The 19,208-nt window shown below is 39.0% G+C and overlaps 1 protein-coding gene across 3 annotated transcripts in view; it reads right to left on the bottom strand.

Annotated features, from left to right (window-relative positions):
- The window catches only part of Pacrg (parkin coregulated), a 543,806-nt gene that overhangs the window by 80,365 nt on the left and 444,233 nt on the right, over nt 1-19,208 (bottom strand). The gene's annotated exons all lie outside the window — the stretch shown is intronic.

The following is a 19,208-nucleotide window of genomic DNA, read 5'->3' on the forward strand; positions in this document are numbered from 1 at the left end:
TCACAAATACCTGGCCATTCTCTCTGCTTGCTCTCACCACTACCTTTGTTTTTTGCAGCAGAAATATCTAATGAATCATGGCCCTTTATTCACGAGGGTGGGTAAAGACTCAGAATCCTATGCAACACAACCATCCTACCTTCAGTCAGACCTAGCCACTGAGTTGAAGTTTACTTGCACCTATGTAAGACTGGACCTTTTTCAATTAGTCAGCAGATAAATACTTATAGAGCACTTGAAGACTACTTATGCTCAGGAATGCATAGAAAAGGTTCAAGTTAGTCTCTCCTGTGACAAAGATTAATTTCTGACAGGGAGAAGAAATAAGAAAAGTGTGGCTATGCAGAAATAAATCACAGTTATAGGTAAGTAAGAAGGAAGTTCAGCTCAAGGCAGCACTAGAAAGAACGGAGAAGGCAGTGTTATTTAGGAAACCCACTTAGAGGTAAAACTATGGTTTATTTTGAGGACAACTAGCTGTGCTTGGTCAGGTGGCAGGAAACCAACCAGTTGTCTCACTCTGACATTAGTAAGCCCTGACATTTGTACAGCACTCTGCATAGTATATCCTGCCATAACTCCGAAGTTTCTTGCCGTCACTGTTGATCTGATACAAGCACACATCTTCAGATAAATAAGTGCTTGGAGATCAGCCATATGAAAATAACCTTTAGAAAAGCAGAAGATCTGCAGGTTTTCTCAAAGCCTCTCTTATAAATGACATTTGACAATAATAAGACACAAAATCGAACTATAGGTTGGTTGCCAGGGGCAGAATTTTAAAAGGAAACCACTTTTTAAGGATTCCCTTGGACATAGTAAGAAAATTCTGGAAAATTAAAACCAAATTGCTATAGTAGAGATGCCTAAACCTTTTGAAAATGAGAACATTTCCAGAAAAATACACTAGAGGAAGTGGACATTAATTCTAATCATTTTTCTTGTGGTTCCGGCAAACTATTGAATTTTATGCATGCCATTTAAACCAGCCTTCCTGGTCTCTATATACAAAGATAGACAGAAGTGACAAAAATGGGAAAAATCTTTTTTGAAAGAGGACCTTGAAGGATTTGGAAGCAGATATTTCATACTCGAAGTTCAACAGAACCATAGTTTTGAGACACAAATTTCCCAATCACTATGACCACCTTCTTTTAATCATTTCAGTGGTTCTAAAGTCTCTTCCTGGAAGGTAGCTATCATATGGGGAAATTGAGAAATTATATTAATGGAGCCCATGTCTCTCTAAGATTATGCTAAGCTTTGTTAGTGGAGTTGAAATATGTCTTTACATGCTTCAAGGTTACCATTGCATACACAATGGAGGAAGCATAGGTTTGATTATATCATAGAGCAGCAAGAAATGCGGTACCTCTAAAATGCTTCCGTGGTGCCAGAAACACCCTTCACAATCCCAAGGCCTGCATTGTAGGACCAGCTGGAGAGGCCCTTTTAATTCCAGCCAAATTCCTTCAACTACATTTTAACCAACAAATGATTCCCTTTCCCTCAGCGTGAAACTGAAGCTTATGTCTTTCTTCACATAAACATAGCCATGTCTTTTTATCTTAAACAAAAAACAAAGCTCTGCCTAAACTCAAAACTCTACCAAAATATTTCCTCACTTCCCTCTTTGCAACCAAATTTCTACAAAGAGATGCCTATACCTGGCTCTTTTTTAACTCTTTTGTTTGTTTGTTTGTTTGTTTTTTGTATGGGGGATCGAACTCAGGTCTTTGTGCTTGCGAGACAGGCGGCAGAACCACTGAGCTAAATCCCTGGCCCTTCCTTAACTCTTATTTATTCATTTTCTCCATTATAATCTGGCTTTTGCTTTGCCACTGTGTGAAAACTGCTTTCCCTAAGAGCAAGGACTGATGTTTCATCAGCAGCCATTTTTGGGTCTCTACTTTACTTGTGTCTCTGAGATATTTTTGATGCTATCTTTCTTCAAAGACCTTTTTCTTTTGGCACTCAGGGAAGTAAACCCTCCTGGTTTCTCTCCTATATCTCTGTCTCTTTGATTTCCTTTGGGAGCTAATTGTTCTTTAAATGAAGGTGGCTCTCAGAGCTTAGCCCTACTGTCTTCTACCTTCCCCATGTGTGGCTTTCTGTGGACCCTCACCTTTACTAGTGACCTTTACTTTACTAGTGACCTCACCTTTACTAGTGATCAGTCCTTTCTAGTTTTAAGCATTTCCATTTCTCTCCATCCCCTCTCCTGTCAAACATGAAAGCCAGTCATGTCTTACTGGATTGCTGAGTCTAGACTTCCTAGTGGTCTTTTCAATTATCCTTATTCCTTGTTATCTCTACTTTAATTTTTTCTTTCTTTTTAAAATTCGTGTCTTAGTCACTTTCTTGTTATTGAAACACACACCTGACAACCACAATTTAAAGGAGGATAGGTTTATTGTGGCTCACAATTTTTCATATATAGTTAGCTGGGTCCAAGGCAGGAAGGTGTAGTGGAAAGACCTGAGCATAGGACAACTGCTGGTGTCACAGCAGCCATGATGCAGATAGAGGAGCCACGGAGGGAGATACGCCTTCTAGGCCATGATCCCAGTGACCCACCTCTTCTGACCAAACCCCATCTCCTCCCAGCAAGTTAACTAGGGTGCCTCCATGGTCTAAGCACCTTCCCAAAGCCCTGCCTCTGGGCGCATGAGGCTTGGGGGGACATCTGGGTATAAACCATAAAACTTGTGATATGTTTTCTCACACAGTGAAATGCATGATAGTTATTTTTTTCAGATCAGTACCTAAAAGTTATTTATTTAATCCACACCAAGTCATTTAGAAAATAGTGTGTCTTAAATTCAGTACTAGTGTCATTTCCCTCTCTACTTACTTGTTTGTTTTGTGGCTCTGGGAATAGAACTCAGGGCCTCCGACATGTTGGGTAAGTGCTCTGTCACTGAGCTACACCCTTTTCTTCCTTCTTTAACTTCTAGATAAACTGGACTGTGCCTCCCAGACCTTCCATTTCTAGATTCTTTCTCAGTTTCTTGATTTTGATTGGCATGCCAACTTATGGCTCATCAATCAGTTTTTCATCCCGCCATTCAGACATCTTCAGTTTTGTCCTTAAATTATTTAAATCTCCTAACAAGGATGCGTACAACATCAAAGTAGGTAAGAAATACAGAGGACAGTGAGCAGGAAATTACTATTACAAATCAGTGAGTATGACTTGTAACAGTAATTTCTGCTGACGGCGTCATGTAAAATCACTACACTTTATCAAATATAACAGGAAAATGTGTTCCAGTTCCACCTTCTGAGCTGAGGGCACTCATTCTCCTAAGATGTCTTTTTGGCTAGAGGAGCAGGGATATTGAAGCTGCATCTGCAGAGGGACTTGGCTTGGGCAGGGTTTCAGCTGGATAAACCGAGTCAGAAGAGGGCTGTGGGCCAGTCTCAGGGGCAGAGGCTCCTGGAAACAGGGTGGAGGGCCTACTTGTTGGAGCTCAGGGCCTACTTCTGGGAGGTTGAGCTGGAGGGGATGCTTCCTTGATTCTGTCTGTTCCCAGGAGCGATGAAAGAACACAAGAGGTTCCTCCTGCCCCTTTTATTTCCTTGGCTTCTCATTCCCTGTCTTTCCCACCTTGCTCATTCCATATCTTCTTCCTTTGCTCCCCCTTCTTCATTTTTACTGCTTTTCCTTTTCTTCTGACTGCATAGGTGACAAAATGTGCTTTCCTCTGAACACCCAGGCTGGAGGTGAGCACCTCAACCCCAGGGCAAAGAGTATGGAGGTTGGTGTAGGGCACCTCCTCACCGCAGTTCAGAGGCCTCTGGAGCTTGCCAAGCCCCAGAAGAGTGTCACACCTGGGGCAGGTAGCGTTTTCCTGTTATAAAAACCTGAGCCAAATCCTCTGCTTGAATATAAGCATGTTTTTTCATATTTAGTCACTATCCTCCAGCCACTCCTTTTTAGCTAGAGCTGAATACTTTTGATTGAGGCCTGAAATACTTTTGCTTGGCGAGCCATTTCTAAAGGAGTTACCCGAAGACAGCAATTTTGGAGGGCTGAGGGGTGGGGGTGAGCGGGAGGAAAGCGGCCCCACAGTCCCAGCTGGCAGCTACCCTCATTTGAGCCCTGAGCCCAGGTCCTGCCTCCTCTGCCTGCACCACTGGCCTTCCAAGCCCTCGCCAGTGCCGATCACTGCATCATCGTTGCCCCCAGGCGCTGCCTTTCCTTTCAGATTGATGCCTCCTGCACCCTCCTCGTCCTCCAGTTGCTGTCCTGCCAAGCCCACGCCAGGCCTCTCACCTCCGGGAAGCCTTTACCTGCCTGCAGGCTCTGGTGACCTGATTTCCTCCCTAAATCAGACTGCACGTGCTGCCCACATCCTCCCTAGAAGTTTTAGCCCAAGAGCAGGACAGGACAGCAAAGGCTCCTGGGGACTCCAACAGCAGCAAGCAGGAAGCACCCCACAAACAGATGGCTGAGGAGCTATGAGATCATACTCCAATGGGAACTAATTTCCTCTCAGAAAGTGCACAACTACTTGTAAAGCTCTGACGAGATTAAAAATTGATTATTAGTTTTCCCGAAGGAGTAAAGAAAATTCATATTTGTAAAATTCCTTTAAAAATGTAACACATGACACAATTACATAAATTCTTTGCAAAGACCTTTAGTCCAGGACAACCCACTCCTGAAAATCCATCAGGAAGGCGAAGGGAATTTTAGGAATCCTTCCTGTTTGTTTGTTTGGACAGGATTTCATTATGTAGCCCAGGCTGGCCTCAAACACCAGGCAATCCTCCTGCCTTTGTTTTCTGAGTGCTGGAATGATAGGTTGTTCACTATACAAAGCTGAGCCCTGAAGTACTTTCTGACACAGAGGATGTCAGTCACAACAGTATCACATTTGCCATTTTTATTATTTATTTTAATGCTTAGGTGAACTGTCAAGTAGTTTCAATACCAAGTCACAACTGAATTTGGTTCTAAATTACAGGTGTATGGTGGAAAACTGGGCCGGAAACTGGCATCTCAGGTCACCTGGAGGAGGCTTTGGGGTCTTACTGATGGAGAAGCTAAAGGCCTGTGGAACCCCTTGATCCTCAGGAGGGAAACTTAATCATACATCTTCTCTTCTTTCTTTTTTCTTTTTCTTTTCTATTAACTTTTTAAGGTATACACAATGATCACAATAATAACAGCAGTTTGTACCTGTACACGAAATATCTTGGTTCTTATTTTTTCTCATCCCCCTTCCCTCAACCTCCACTCCTACCTATTTGTATAAGCTTTGTTTCCATTTTTCCTTCTTTTCTCAATTTCTCTTCCCCTTTAAATATTTTCTTTCTGGTTCACAATATCCATTATACATTTTGGTCCTCATTTATACTTTCAGTTTCTTACACCAGAGAAACTACTTAGTATTTACACACGTGTCCTATTTATTTCACGTAAGAGTATTGCCTCAATGTGTATCCATTTAGCTATAAATGTCTCTAGTTTTTCTTTCTTTATGTCTGAGTACTACTCCATTTTATAGAAAACCACATCTTTTTTGTCTAGTCACTAGTTGAACATTTGGGCTGTTTCCAAGATTTAGCTATTACAAACTGTGCCGCTATAAATATAGGTGCGCATATATCACTGTGGTGTGATGCTTTTAAGTCTTTTGGGAAGATGCCCAGAAGGTGAACAGCTGGGTCAAATGGAACTTCTACTCCTAGTTTTTTGAAGTATCTTCACACTGATTTCCACAGTGGTTGCACCAGTCTATACTTCCACCAACAGTGGAGAGGGGTTCCTTTTTCCCCACCAGCATTTGTTATCAGTTGATTTCTTGATAGCAACCATTCTTTCTGGAGTAAGATGAAATTTCAGTGCTGTTTTCATCTGCATCTCTTGAATGACCAGTGACATTGAAAACTTTGTCATATGTTTATTTTCTGCTTCTACTTCTTCATCTGAGAAATGCCTGTTCATTTCAGATGCCTATTTTTGAAATTGGGTCTTTAAATATAGGGAGGTCAGGTTTTTTAAAAAGTTCTTTGTATACTCTAGATAGTAGTCTTTTATCTGAGGAACAGCTAACAAAAATTCTTGTCCACACTGTGGGTTGTCTCTTCACTCTGTTGGTGTTTTTTTCTTGCAGTGCAGAAGCTTTTTATTAAAATGAGATCCCATTTGTTGATTCTTTGTGCTAGTTCACATGCTACTGAAGTTTTGTCCATAAAGTCTTTTCCTATGCCAATATCTTCAAGAGTTCTACCTAACCTATATTCCAGAATGTTTATTGTTTCTATTTTAGTGTTTAGATCTTTGATCAATTTTGATTTTAGTTTAGTGAATGGTGAGAGATGTAGGCCTAGTTTAATCTCTGGCAAGTTGAAACCCAGATCTTCCAGCACCATTTACTAAAGGGGCTATCTTTCCTCCAGTGAGGGTATTTGGCTCCCTTGTCAAAGGTGAGGTGGCTGAGTAGGTCTGGAGTTGTTTCTGCATCTTTTAATCTGTTCCATTGATCCTTGGTATATTTCTTTGCCAGTACCATGCTGTTTTTATCACAGTAGCTTTGTAGTATAGTTTCAAGTTGGGGATTGTGATACTCCCTGCCTTGCCTTTGTTGCCTATAATTTCTTTTGCTATTATAGGTTTATTCTGGTTTGAAATGAATTTTTGGATTGTTTTCTCTAGTTCTGTAAAGTACTCTGTTGGAATTTCAATTGGGATTACATTGAATCTATATAGCAGTTTTGGAAATATGGCCATTTTCACTATATTGTTTCTTCTTACTCAAGAACAGGGATGTCTTTCCATTTTCTGGTATCCTCTTTCATTTCTTTTTCCAGAGTTCTGTAGTTTTCAAAGTAGAGGAATTCTACTTTCTCTATTAGATTGATTCCTAGATATTTCTTTTTTTAAAAATTTTTTTGTGAAAGGAATTGTTTTTCCAATGTCTTTATTAGTGAGTCTGTTATTCATGTACAAGAAGGTTATTGATTTTTTATATTCACTTTGTATCCAACTACTGTTCTGAATTTTAGTTATTAAGTCTAGAAGTCTCTTGGTGGAGTTTCTGGGGTCTTCTACTTCTTTCTTTCAAGACATTTTTTGCAGTGCCAAATGTCTTCAAAGAGAAGTTTTCTTTTAAATCTGTTTGGTTCTCTTCTAACACCATTTGACAGCTATAGGGTTACTTACTGTTAAATAGTTATATGGAATGTTGTGGCAATTTCCTATAATCCCAGCACCCTGGGAGGCTGAGAGGGGAGGACTGAAAATTTGAGTCCAGCTCAGGGAGACTTTGTCTCAAACAAAACAAAATGAAACAAAACAAAACAAAATCTGAGATGTTGTTCAGTGTTAAGGCCCTGGGCTAATTCCCAGTATTGTAGGAAAAAAGGTATAGAACTAATGGGAAGGAAACAACAGTCCTTGGCCATTAATTGAGGCTGGACTTCTCTGGCCCCTGAAAAGGCTAAGCCCATGGGCAACTTAAAATGATGATTAGGCAGGCAGACTGCCAGGTATGAGCTGAATGTGCAGAGAAGCAGAAGAGTCAGTGCCTGGGAAAGCACAGCCTACACTTTTCAGGTGGGATATGGAAATCAGCACTTTTTAGTTCAGTGAAATATCTACTATGTGTATGAACACAACATCAGGAGGAGATTCTATTTCCTCAGAATTAGGTATCCTTCTCCTATTTTAAGTTTCAGGGAAAAAGTAAAATAGTCCTTTAGAAAACTTAACTTTTAGGAGATTTTTTTCTTTACTTTTTAATAAACTAAATTCCAAGCCATCTAGAATGAAAAAAAAAAAAAACTAGACTCATCCCATGACCTTTCAGACCTATCCTTTGTGTCTAAATTTGGGCCACATTGCTAGATAATTATTCCAGTTTGCATTTACTCGAACTTGCTACTCTAACTAAATATTTATTTAGTTTATGCTGAAATTTTTACTGGGAAAGTTTTTATAAAAATTATGTGTGTGCATGTATTTGCCCAGTCTCACTCCAAGATTGTTAAGAAATCACTGTATTTTTCCATATAAAGGAATTCTTTGGTATAAAACCATTTTCCTAATCATACCACAATGACAGTGAATTGATGCACTTTCTTAATCCATTTGTCAAAGAATAAAAGATATAATAGATAATGTGAAAAAGGAAGTAAAGGGACAAAGTGGAAGGGGAATGGAGGGGTGGGGGAAGGAAAGAAGGGAGTAGAATTAATAGGAGAAAATGAAAAAGGAAACAAAGTCTTTGTAGATAGGGAGGGAGGGAGGGGTTGAAGGGAAGGCAGGAGGATGGGGAAAAATAAGAACCAAGATTGATTATGTAAAGCTACAAATTTCCAACAATGAATGTCATTGTATTGTATACCTTAAATGTACCAATAAAATTAATAATTAAAAAATCTAACCAGCAACCTTAATTTTAAAGCAATTGATTAATCAACACAAAAAATTCTGAGCTTCTACCATATGCAAGGGACTCTCCTTTAGCTACGTTTATTACTTTTTTCTTTGCTTTAAAGACAGGTCTGCTTGAAGAAGTTTTTTCACTTTATCTGCTACCATAAGTATCATTCTTTTTAATAATTTTCATATATAGATTAAAAACACACTAGGCTCATGGATTCTGGCTACACTTTGGAATTCTGAAAGTCCTTCAACTTGCTCTCACTTAAAGAATTCATTACCTGGATAGATAGTCAAATCCTGGCATATTTTTAAAAAAAATTTTTTTTCTTATTGAGTTTATTGGTACATTTTTAGGTATACAGTACAGTTACATTCACCATTGGGATCTTGTGCCTTTACATGACAGGTCTTGGTTCTCATTTTTTCCCCTTATCCCTGGCCTCCCTTCACCCCTTCCTCCCTTCCCTATTTACAAATACTTTATTTCCATTTTTTCATTTTCTCATTTTTTTCTTTTTCCTTATTTTATTTCCCCTACCCTTCCCACTTCCCCTTTAGCACTTTTGTTCCTATTTCACATTGTCAATTATAACATTAGGATGTTATGTGCAATTATAGTTTTTCACACCAGTTTTGGTAATTCATATGATACTCTACATTGAAGACCCAAAAAACTCCACCAAAAGACTTCTAGACTTAATTGACACTTTTAGCAGAGTAGCTGGATACAAGGTCGGCACCCAAAAATCAATAGCCTTCTTGTACACAAATAACAGACTCACTGAGAGAGAAATTAGGGTAACAATTCCTTTCACAATAGCATCCCCAAAAAATGAAGTATCTAGGAATCAATCTAACAAAAGAAGCAAAAGACCTCTATGCTGAAAACTATAGCACTCTGAAAAAAGAGATAGAAGGAGTTACAAGAAAATGGAAAGATATCCCCTGCTCCTGGGTAGGAAGAATCAACATAGTGAAAATGGCCATACTATCTAAACTGCTATACAGATTTAATGCAGTTCTAATTGAAATTCCAACACTAGAAAAAGTAATACAAAAATTCTTTTGGAAGTAGAAGAGACTTAGAATAGCAAAAGCCATCCTAGGCAACAGAGACATGGTAGCAGGTATAACAATTCCCAATTTGAAACTATACTACAAAGCCCACTGTGATAAAAACAGCATGGTACTGGCAAAGAAACAGATCTGAGGATCAGTGGAACAGACTGGAAGATACAAAAACAACTCCAGATGTACTCAGCTACCTCATCTTTGAGAAAGGAGCCGTCCATCCTCGCTGGAGGCAAGATAGTCTCTTTAATAAATGGTGTTGGAAAAACTGGATTTCAACCTGCCAAAGATTGAAACTAGATCCTTATCTTTCACCATGCACTAATCTAAAATCCAAGTGGATTAAAGATCTAAATATTAAAACAGAAACACTAAACTTGCTGGAAGATAAGTCAAGTAGAACTCTTGAAGACATTGACATAGGAAAAGACTTTATGAACAAATCCTCAGTAGCACGGGAACTAGCACAAAGAATCAGCAACTGGGATCTCATCTTATTAAAAAGCTTCTGCACTGCAAAAGAAACCATCAAGAGAGTAAGAGACAACCTACAATGTGGGAAAAATTTTTTATCAGCTGATGCTCAGACAAAGGACTATTATCTAGAATATATAAAGAACACAAAACTATCAGCCTCCCAAATATAAAGACCCGATCCCAAAATGGGCATATGAAATGAATAGACATTTCTCAGACAAAGAAGCATATTTTTTAATTGATATATTTAGCTTTGTTACCTAAATGAACCATTAGGAACAGTAAATAATTGTTATTTGTCTCTATAGCCATTTTTGTTACATTTCCATACTATGGGCTCATGTTTGTTTTGGTGTTCATTGTGTATCCTTTTTTTTTTTTTGGCAATCACTGCCTCTCTGTATCTTTTAATCGTAAGTTAAGTTTGAAAAACTTAATTAGTGTGCTATTTTTCTAAGCTAAAATTATTTTTTCCAAGTTAGATGTATCTTATTAGCTTAGCTGCATCCACCTTATTTTCTTACTGTAATCTATGGCTGGTTGCATCACTTTGGTGGCAGGGCTGTGTGGACAGTGCTGAAATTCTGGGTTTAATTTGCCCTGCAGGGTGCCAGTTCACATGCCCGGTTGACCTGTCTTGGCCAGTCAGCTTGCAAATGTGCAGAATGCTCTGGGTATAAAAGCAAATGTGTTTAAGGAACTGGATGCATGTGGTTTCAGTAGGGCAAAGCCATTTCTGCTGTTGCCAACACAGTTCAGTGGGCACCCTGCAATGACAGGTAGACTGACAGCATCTACTCACCTGTGCAGGATGGCATGCCAGTGGGGACGGCTTATAGTCTTCTCCTTATCCTGACATGGTATATATTTGGTAAGCTTCAATTTCTAACTTGTTATAGCATTAGAAGTCATAGTTTTACTTGCTGCAAAAAATTGGCATGAATCTTTCATGGCTTACCTTGATTTAAATCCAATCAGTTATTTAAATCAAAGTGGACACATTCCAGTTAGAGTTGATCACTACCTCTTACATGATTCTGTGGAGGCTGCTGCCTGGTACTTCCCAGGCCCCCTTTAGAACTGAGGTTCTCACTCTCCACCGTGGGAGTGGAGCCTCCTGAATGCTGGGCCTCCCGGGGTGCTTCCCTCCATGTCAGATGGCAGCTGCCTCTATCGGGTCTACCCACTTCCCTAGGCAGCGGCGTGGGCATGTTGGGCTGCTGTGTGGGTACACAGGTCACGTTCTCACTACAGTGCAGAGGGCCACCTCGCTTACCTCATAGTGTTTCTTTCATTCTGTTTTTTCCTACAGCTTTAGTAAGGTATAATTGGCAAATAAAAATTGCATACATTTATAGTAGATAATAGTGTATTTTAATAAATATATATATTGTGGAATGATTAAATCAAGCTAATCAACAGATCTATGTATATGTTTGTGGTGAGAAAATTTAAGCTCCATTGTCTCTCTCTTTTTTAAAACTGATGTTTATTTTTATTTATTTATTTATTTATTTATTTATTTTTGGTGTTTTGAGACAGGGTCTAAGTATGTAGTTCAGACTGCTCCGGAACTCACTGTGTAGCCCAGGCTGGTCTTGGACTCATAGCAAACCTCCTGCCTCAGCCTCCAGAGTGCTGGGATTACTGGCATGCGCCACCATGCCTGGCATAAGCTCCATTCTCTTAATGACATCACTATTAACCATAGTTATCCAGCTGTTCAAGAGAGCTCTGGAACTTATTCAGCCCATCTCACTGAAACTTTGTACCAAAGTATGTAGCAGACTGCTCCGGAACTCACTGTGTAGCCCAGGCTGGTCTTGGACTCATAGCAAACCTCCTGCCTCAGCCTCCAGAGTGCTGGGATTACTGGCATGCGCCACCATGCCTGGCATAAGCTCCATTCTCTTAATGACATCACTATTAACCATAGTTATCCAGCTGTTCAAGAGAGCTCTGGAACTTATTCAGCCCATCTCACTGAAACTTTGTACCCTTAGAACAACACCCCTTACTCTCACTCAGTCCAATCACATGCCCTGGGTGGCCACTATTCTATACTTTGCCTTTAAAAGTTGGACTTTTTGAGATTCCACATATAAGTAAGATCATACGATATCTTTTTGTTTCTGGTTTATTTCACTTAACACTGTGTCCTTGAAGTTTCTCCATGTTGTTGCAAATCACAGCTTTAACCTCTTTTTTGTGGCCAAATGGTATTCCCTAGTGTGTGTGTGTATGTGTACACACACACATATATATACAAAAATATATCACATGTATATAATATATATACATTTTATTTATCCAATCTCATCTGTTTGTAAACATTTATATTGATTTCCTGTTTAGGATACTGTGAATAGTAATGCAGTGAGCATGAGTGCACAGAAATCTTGTTGACATTCTGATTTAATTTCCTTTGGATATGTATGGCCCCCAAAACAGATTGCTAAATCATATAGTAGTCCTATGAATTTTCTGAGAAATCTCATATTATTTTCCATAATGGTTATACTAACTGCATTCTCAATAATAGCATACAAAGTTTCTCTTTTCTTCACATCCTCACCAACACTTACCTTTTACCTTTTTGAAAATAGCCATTTTAATAAGTGTGAGGTGAAAATGTTGGTTTTTAACTTGCATTTCCCTGATTATTGATTTTAAGTAATTTTATGTACCTGTTGACCATTTTTATGTCTTTTTTTGAGATATGTTTATTTGGATTCTTTGTCTATTTTTTAGTTTTTGTTTTCTATTGAGTTATTTGAATTCTATGTGCATTTTAGATATTAACTCCTTATCACAGTATGATTTATAAATATTTTCTCTGATTCCATAGTATTTCTCTTTATTTTGTGATTCTTTCTTTTGCTGTGAAAAAGCTTTTTAGTTAGATGTAATCCTATCCATCTATTATGAGTTTTGTTGCTTGTACTCTGAGGGTTATATCTAAAAAATTGCTGCCAAAATTAATGTCATAAAGCTTTCCCCCTATGTTTTCTTCTAGTAGTTTTATAGTTTTTGGTCTTATGTTTATGCCTCTTGAATTTATTTTTATGTTGGGTGTGACATAGGGTCTAGTTTCATGCTTCTACATATGGATATCCAGTTTTCCAAACAATTTTTTGAAGAAAAATATATACATATGTCATTATATACATTTGATACCTTTGTTGATGAACAATTGATGATCAATTGACCATAAAATCTACAAGTTTATTTCTAGGCTCTCTCTTCTGTCTCATTGGTCCAGGAGTTTGTTTTTATGCCAGTACCATGCTGTTTTGAATATTATATTTCTATAATACATGCTGAACTCAGGAAGTGTGATGCCTCCAGCTTTGTTCCTTTTGCTCACTGGTGCCTTTGCTATTTTTCTATTTCTGAGAAGAACATCATTGGAACTTTGGTAAGGCTTCAGTTTCTCACTCTCTTAGAGGTGCTGCTTTTGCACAAAAGTCTCCAAGTTCAAGGCCATTTCTAGGAACCGTAACAGTCCTCCTGTTTCTGCCTTACTTTTTGCCCACTTGTTAGCCAATTTAGTTATAAAGGTGTCCTCTTCACAGTAGGTCTCTCTCTCTCTCTCTCTCTCTCTCTCTCTCTCTCTCTCTTCAGCCAGTCTAAAGTCCACCACAAAGAAAAGCCAGCAAAGTACACATCTCCTCTCTCAGACCCCCAAGACTTTTCTGATCACCTGCTTTTCTTTGATCCCTCTTCTAAAATTAAGTTGCCCTATAAAACCTTTACTTAGGCTTCTTCTCTTACAGCATTTATGTTTTTCTTGTGCTCTGCAGTTGGAGCCATCTACCAACCTGACCAGGCTGCAAGCTTCTGTAGATGGGACACTTTTATTTTTCCTTTGATTTCACTTGTTTTATTATTATTATTATTATTTGGCAGTACTGCAAACTGAACCTAGAGCCTTCCTGTGAACCAATATCCCCATCCTTTTTTCATTTTATATTTTGAAACAGAGTCTTGCTAAGTCTCTAAGTGGCCTAGGCTGGGCTTGAACTTTTAATTCTCTTGCCTCAGCCTTCAAGGGCACTAGGATTTCAGGCATGTGCCAACATGTTCAGCAATCCTTTAACTTTACATTGCTCTATTCTGGGCCTAGTGCACAGTCTGGAACTATGCAGGCACTCAGAAAATGTTTTCTTAATGGAGAACATCTTTATTCTTAATATTTTAATTTGTTCTTAATTTGTTTTATTTTACCTCCTTACCTTTATGTATGATATACACATACATTGTCTGCTAAATGTTTTAGTAAAAGTTTATTAGTAATTATTTAATGCAAGATTATTCTACACATAAAGTCAAATAATATTACAGTCTCATTTACTTTTCCTTTTTGAACTCAATATTAATAATAATTTTATGGCACATTGATATTACTTCATCTCTGCATGATTTTTTAAAAATTAGTATGTTTAATGTTGTAGTCAATTTTCTTAATTATTTGATATACATTCAGTTTAGAACTAGCATTTTACAAATGTTAATATTTATGAATATTTTATTTTCTCTGCCTTGGACTTCATGTTCAAGGCCTTCACAAGTTCCACTCTCTCCCCTGGCCTTTCAGAGGGTGCACAGCATTTTCCAGGTCTGTCCAATACCCTTCCCCATAAAGGCCTTCCCTGAGGACCCTGTGCAAAGGCTTCGTCACCTCCTCCCCAGGGCACGCCATGTATTTCCTTTCTTTTGCTTCACAAAACACATCATTATTTGCATTCAAATCATCTATGATGAGCTCCTTACTCTCTCCTCTCTGTGGTGTGAGCTCCATTCCAGCGCAAGGACATTGTGTTTTCTGTTACCCAGATGCCTAGAATCTAGAACAGCTGCACCGAGAGGGACTCATAGGATAGGTGGAGTCAATTATGCATCTTCTGCTACAGAATGAATCAGCAAGGGGAGCCAGGATGGGAGAGTGAAGGAAGGAACAAGGTGTTCCATCCATATAGCTGTAATTATAGTGAGCTTTTACACACACTGTCTCCTCTATCCAGGAGTGTAGTCAGTGCCTAGTCCTCATGGATCCTGACATCCTAGGACATTGGCAGGGGAGATTTAATGCTAAATTGGCACAAGTGGGACTAAGATTAGACCCATACCATGCCTCCCCCACCCCATAGTAGACAAGAACAGAGTGGGATGTAGGAAGTCACCTTGGTGACTTCCAAGGCACAGCCAGGGAGACAGGTGGCATCAAGCAATGTGAGAGCAAAGGTGGCAAGGTTGTAATGTGGACAGAGGCAGGTACCACTATGCGGGTTGTAGCAGATTTCATTCTTGGTGCAATGAGAAGCCATGGAGGTATTTAAGAAGAAAAGAGCATGATGTGATTTATTTACTAAAAAGGTCACTCTGGATATTGTATAGGGAATATGTCTTCTGGGAATTAATAGTGGGGGCAAGAAGAGGAAGTAGGAAACCTTCCAGATACAAGATTGAAAGAGGGAGAGAGGCAGGGAAGGAAGAGGGAAGAAGGGAGAGAGAGAGAGAGATTAAGAGAAGAGAAGGAGGTTTGGGAAGATACACTTGGATTAATGGGATATGACCAGCATCAGGTTACATTTTGAAATTAGGCCCAGTAAGACTTGCTAATGGGTAGGCTGTGACCTATAAGGATTAGGGAAGGATATAAAATGACCTTTAGGTTTTTGGCCTTAGCTAGTGGTACTGAGATGGAGATGATCAAATAGCGGGCGTTAGGGGGAAAGGAAGGATTTGTGCTGGTCACTTTAAGTGACCCATGTACATGGGTGGACTGAGCAGAGCAGACAATTGGGCATGAAAATTAGAAGGGTGGTTACGTCTGAGTGTACAAATCTGAGTGTATTAGATGGATTAAAATCATAGACAAGAATGAAATTTCCCTACAGGGCAGGCAGTGTGGATATTTTGTGCCAGCACGAGTCTTTGTCATGGGCTGTCTGTGCATTGAAGGATATCGAGTAGTGTTTCTGATCTCCTACCCCATTTCCAAGTTGCAATAAAACTGCCTCCAGGCATTTTCCAATGACCTCGGAAGGGAAAAGTTGTTCCGAGTGAGAACCATAAACTGTAGACATGCAGAAAGACTGTGGCTGGAGAAGAAATGGTCTGAGCCTTGCCCTTGTGGGCACCAAGGGGTAAAGGGGACGAGGAAGAACATACGGATGATATATTTTTGGTGATAAGATGTGGTGGTTCTCATGTGAGAGTTTCTATATTCTTAGGAAAATAGAAACACATTTATTTATTTATTGCTACCAGGATCGAACTCAGCACCTTGTGGTTGCCAGGCAGGCAGAGTGCCGCTGAGCTACATCCCCAGCCCAAAACAAATTTATTAGCAAAAATTGAGGAATGGAACTCACTTAAGAAAGTGAACATATGAAGTCCCCAGGGTTTTATATGGATTAATGAGGAGTTAATGAGACAATGCAAGTTGAAAGCCAAGCAAACTGAATATTGTAAAGTTATAATGCTAATGACAGCAGAACCTTAAATAACAGGTGGCTTTGTTCTTAGAAGATGGTTCCTTACATATATGTAATTAATATAAACATGACTACAAGGGTAGGAAAAATGTAGCAATGTTTCCAAGCATGACGGTATTTCCCAGTATTATAAAGTTGTGTCTTTCTGTTGTGTGTGTTCATGTTTGTGCCGGAGTGACTAGAGGGTGGGTGGATAGCATTTGTTGAAGGATCCTTGAAATATTCAGACTCTATCAAACTCTAATTTGCATTTTAGATTTCTTTTTATACTTTTCAGCTAGCCCAGCTGACAATATGGCTTTTAGCATTCCTGTTTCCCTAAGACTCCTGCTCTGACTTTCCTTCTTAGTTTTTCTTCCCCTTTTGTCTCATTGGCAGTCTCAGGAATCTAACGGTCCCTGCTTCTCTTCTACCTCGTCTTCCACAAGGCTCTAAATTTTCCTGGTTCAGCCTCCTCAGTGAGGTGATTCCAGCTCTGCCCTGCATCTGTCTTGTTCCTCCCTGAGGAGGAGGCACCATTTTGCCACACCTGTCATTGGTCTCCACTTATCTTGTTGTCCCTGTCCTTTAAGGTCACTGGTAAAGAGAGTGCTCCAGGTGCTTTTTATGATCATCAGCTCTCTAGAAGATGTAGAATAGGTAGAAAAACTTTTGTTTCTCAACCTACATTTCTGGGTATAGAGAAGAGGGAAAAGAGCAATCCATATGTCATGCATTCAGTTGAGACATGGTTTCGAAAATTCCTTCAAATTCCTGGAACCTTTCTCTTCCATGCCAAACTTCTGATAAGAATCTCCTATTCTCGCCACTTGAGATCATCACCTTGTATTCCTTTCACAGGCATCCAGGGAATTGTCTCAAACACTCACTGAAGTTGCTTCTGCTAAGGCCACTGCTGATGATTCCTAAATGGGGAGCCTGACGGCTTCTCTATTCTTTCTGAAGCAAGGTGTCTGTCCATTCATTCTTTCTAAAGCAAGGTAAAACCCAGATCCCTTGCTTCTCACATGCTCCTCTGCCTCTCCCATCATACCCAAGCCCCTGCAGTCTTCTCCCTACTCTCCCAAATGTAAGAATCTCCGAGGCTCCATCAGTGGGGATTTTCTTCCTTTTCTTGTTTGCTTTGAGTGAGCTTTGTAAGCAACATAGCCACGCAGAAGCTCCTTCCAGCCCAGAGCACTCACAAATATTTCTAAGATGTGTTTTCTGATTGGACATTTGTTTCCACTTCAATGTCCCATGAGCATCTTACACTCAACACACCAAAAACTAAAATCGTCATATTTCCCTAGAGCATCATTTTTTCTGAATTTAGCACCAGGTTAATGGCAAAAATGTGTACTTAAGTCAAGAAGAATGGAATCTACTAAACTAACATTATGTGAGACAGAAAACACAGAGACGTAACAATGAATATCACCAAAACTATTAATAAATTAGCTGAAAACATGCCATACCAATATTGTTTTAGAAGTGAAGTAATTTAACTTTCTATGAAAAAAATTATTTTCTTATTTAATCCTACTTAAACCCATTAAAGAAGAAGCCTTCAGAGTCTTTTTTTCAAAACAGAAATGTGGTTATAATGTACAGTGACATTAAAACTTCATAGAATAGTTTCAGACTAGATAATTAGTTCCAAACTAGGTAATTACTGAGAATATTACAAAATCTTCAAGTAAGTACAAAAGTAGTAGTACACTGCAAGAAAAAAGATATCATTATTAAGTAAAAATGTAACATTCATTTCCTAAATACACATATGGGTCAGTAAGAAAATCACAAAAGGGTGAAATTAATGTTTAGTAGTAATAAAGTTATAAGTTATAAGGGAAACAAATTATATAACTTTCATACCAGAAAGAATAAAGAGTCATTTTGATAAAAATTAGAATTTACTTTGATGGTTAAAAACCACTGGTAAGGTAAGTACTTACACTTTCCTTAGCCATTATTAGGCTTAGTGATAAAATGCCAAAACACTTTCTTTTCTACTTTCCTTTCTTCCTCTCTCTTTTCTTTCTTTCTTTCTTTCCTTTTTCTTTTCCTTCCTTCCTTTGTCCCCCCCATCATTACTAGGGATTGAACCCTGAGCATTCACACTGAGCTAAATCTCCAGTGCTACTGAATGTTTTTAAATTCTGAGATAGGGTCTCCCTAAATGAGTCAGATTTGGGCTTAAACTCATAATGTTCCTGCCTCAGCTTTCCAGAGTGCTGAAATTACAGACCTGCACCACTGGGTCTCACTAAAATGTCAAAATATTTCTACTAAAACCTACAACAAGATGAGGGTGTTAACTTTTAAAATTCTCATACTGTTGTTGACATTTGTTTTGTTTTGTTTTGTTTTTTGAGACAGGGTCTCACTATGTTGCTGAGACTGACCTGGAACTCACTATGTAGTCCAGGTTGGTCTCAAACTCACAGCGATTCTCCTGCCTCAGCCTTCCAAGTGCTGGGATTACAGGCATGCGCCACCACACCCGGCCTTGACATGGTATTTTAAAAAGTTATTCTCATAGAAGAGGAGAATAGAATGGTAGTTACCAGAGGCTGAGAATTTTGGGGAAGTGGTTGGGGAGGCCTTGGTCATAGGATGCAGAATTTCAGTGAGATAGGAGGAATACATTCAAGAGATCTACCATCTGATATACATGGGGACTACAATTAATAATATATTTCTGAATAATGCTAACAGAGTAGATGTAAAGTTCTCACCACAGAGTGATACATTTTAATTAGCTAGATTTCATCATTCCA

The sequence above is a fragment of the Fukomys damarensis genome, unplaced genomic scaffold, assembly GCF_012274545.1.
Source record: "Fukomys damarensis isolate Sample0158 unplaced genomic scaffold, DMR_v1.0_HiC HiC_scaffold_14, whole genome shotgun sequence".
NCBI classification, from domain to species: domain Eukaryota; kingdom Metazoa; phylum Chordata; class Mammalia; order Rodentia; family Bathyergidae; genus Fukomys; species Fukomys damarensis.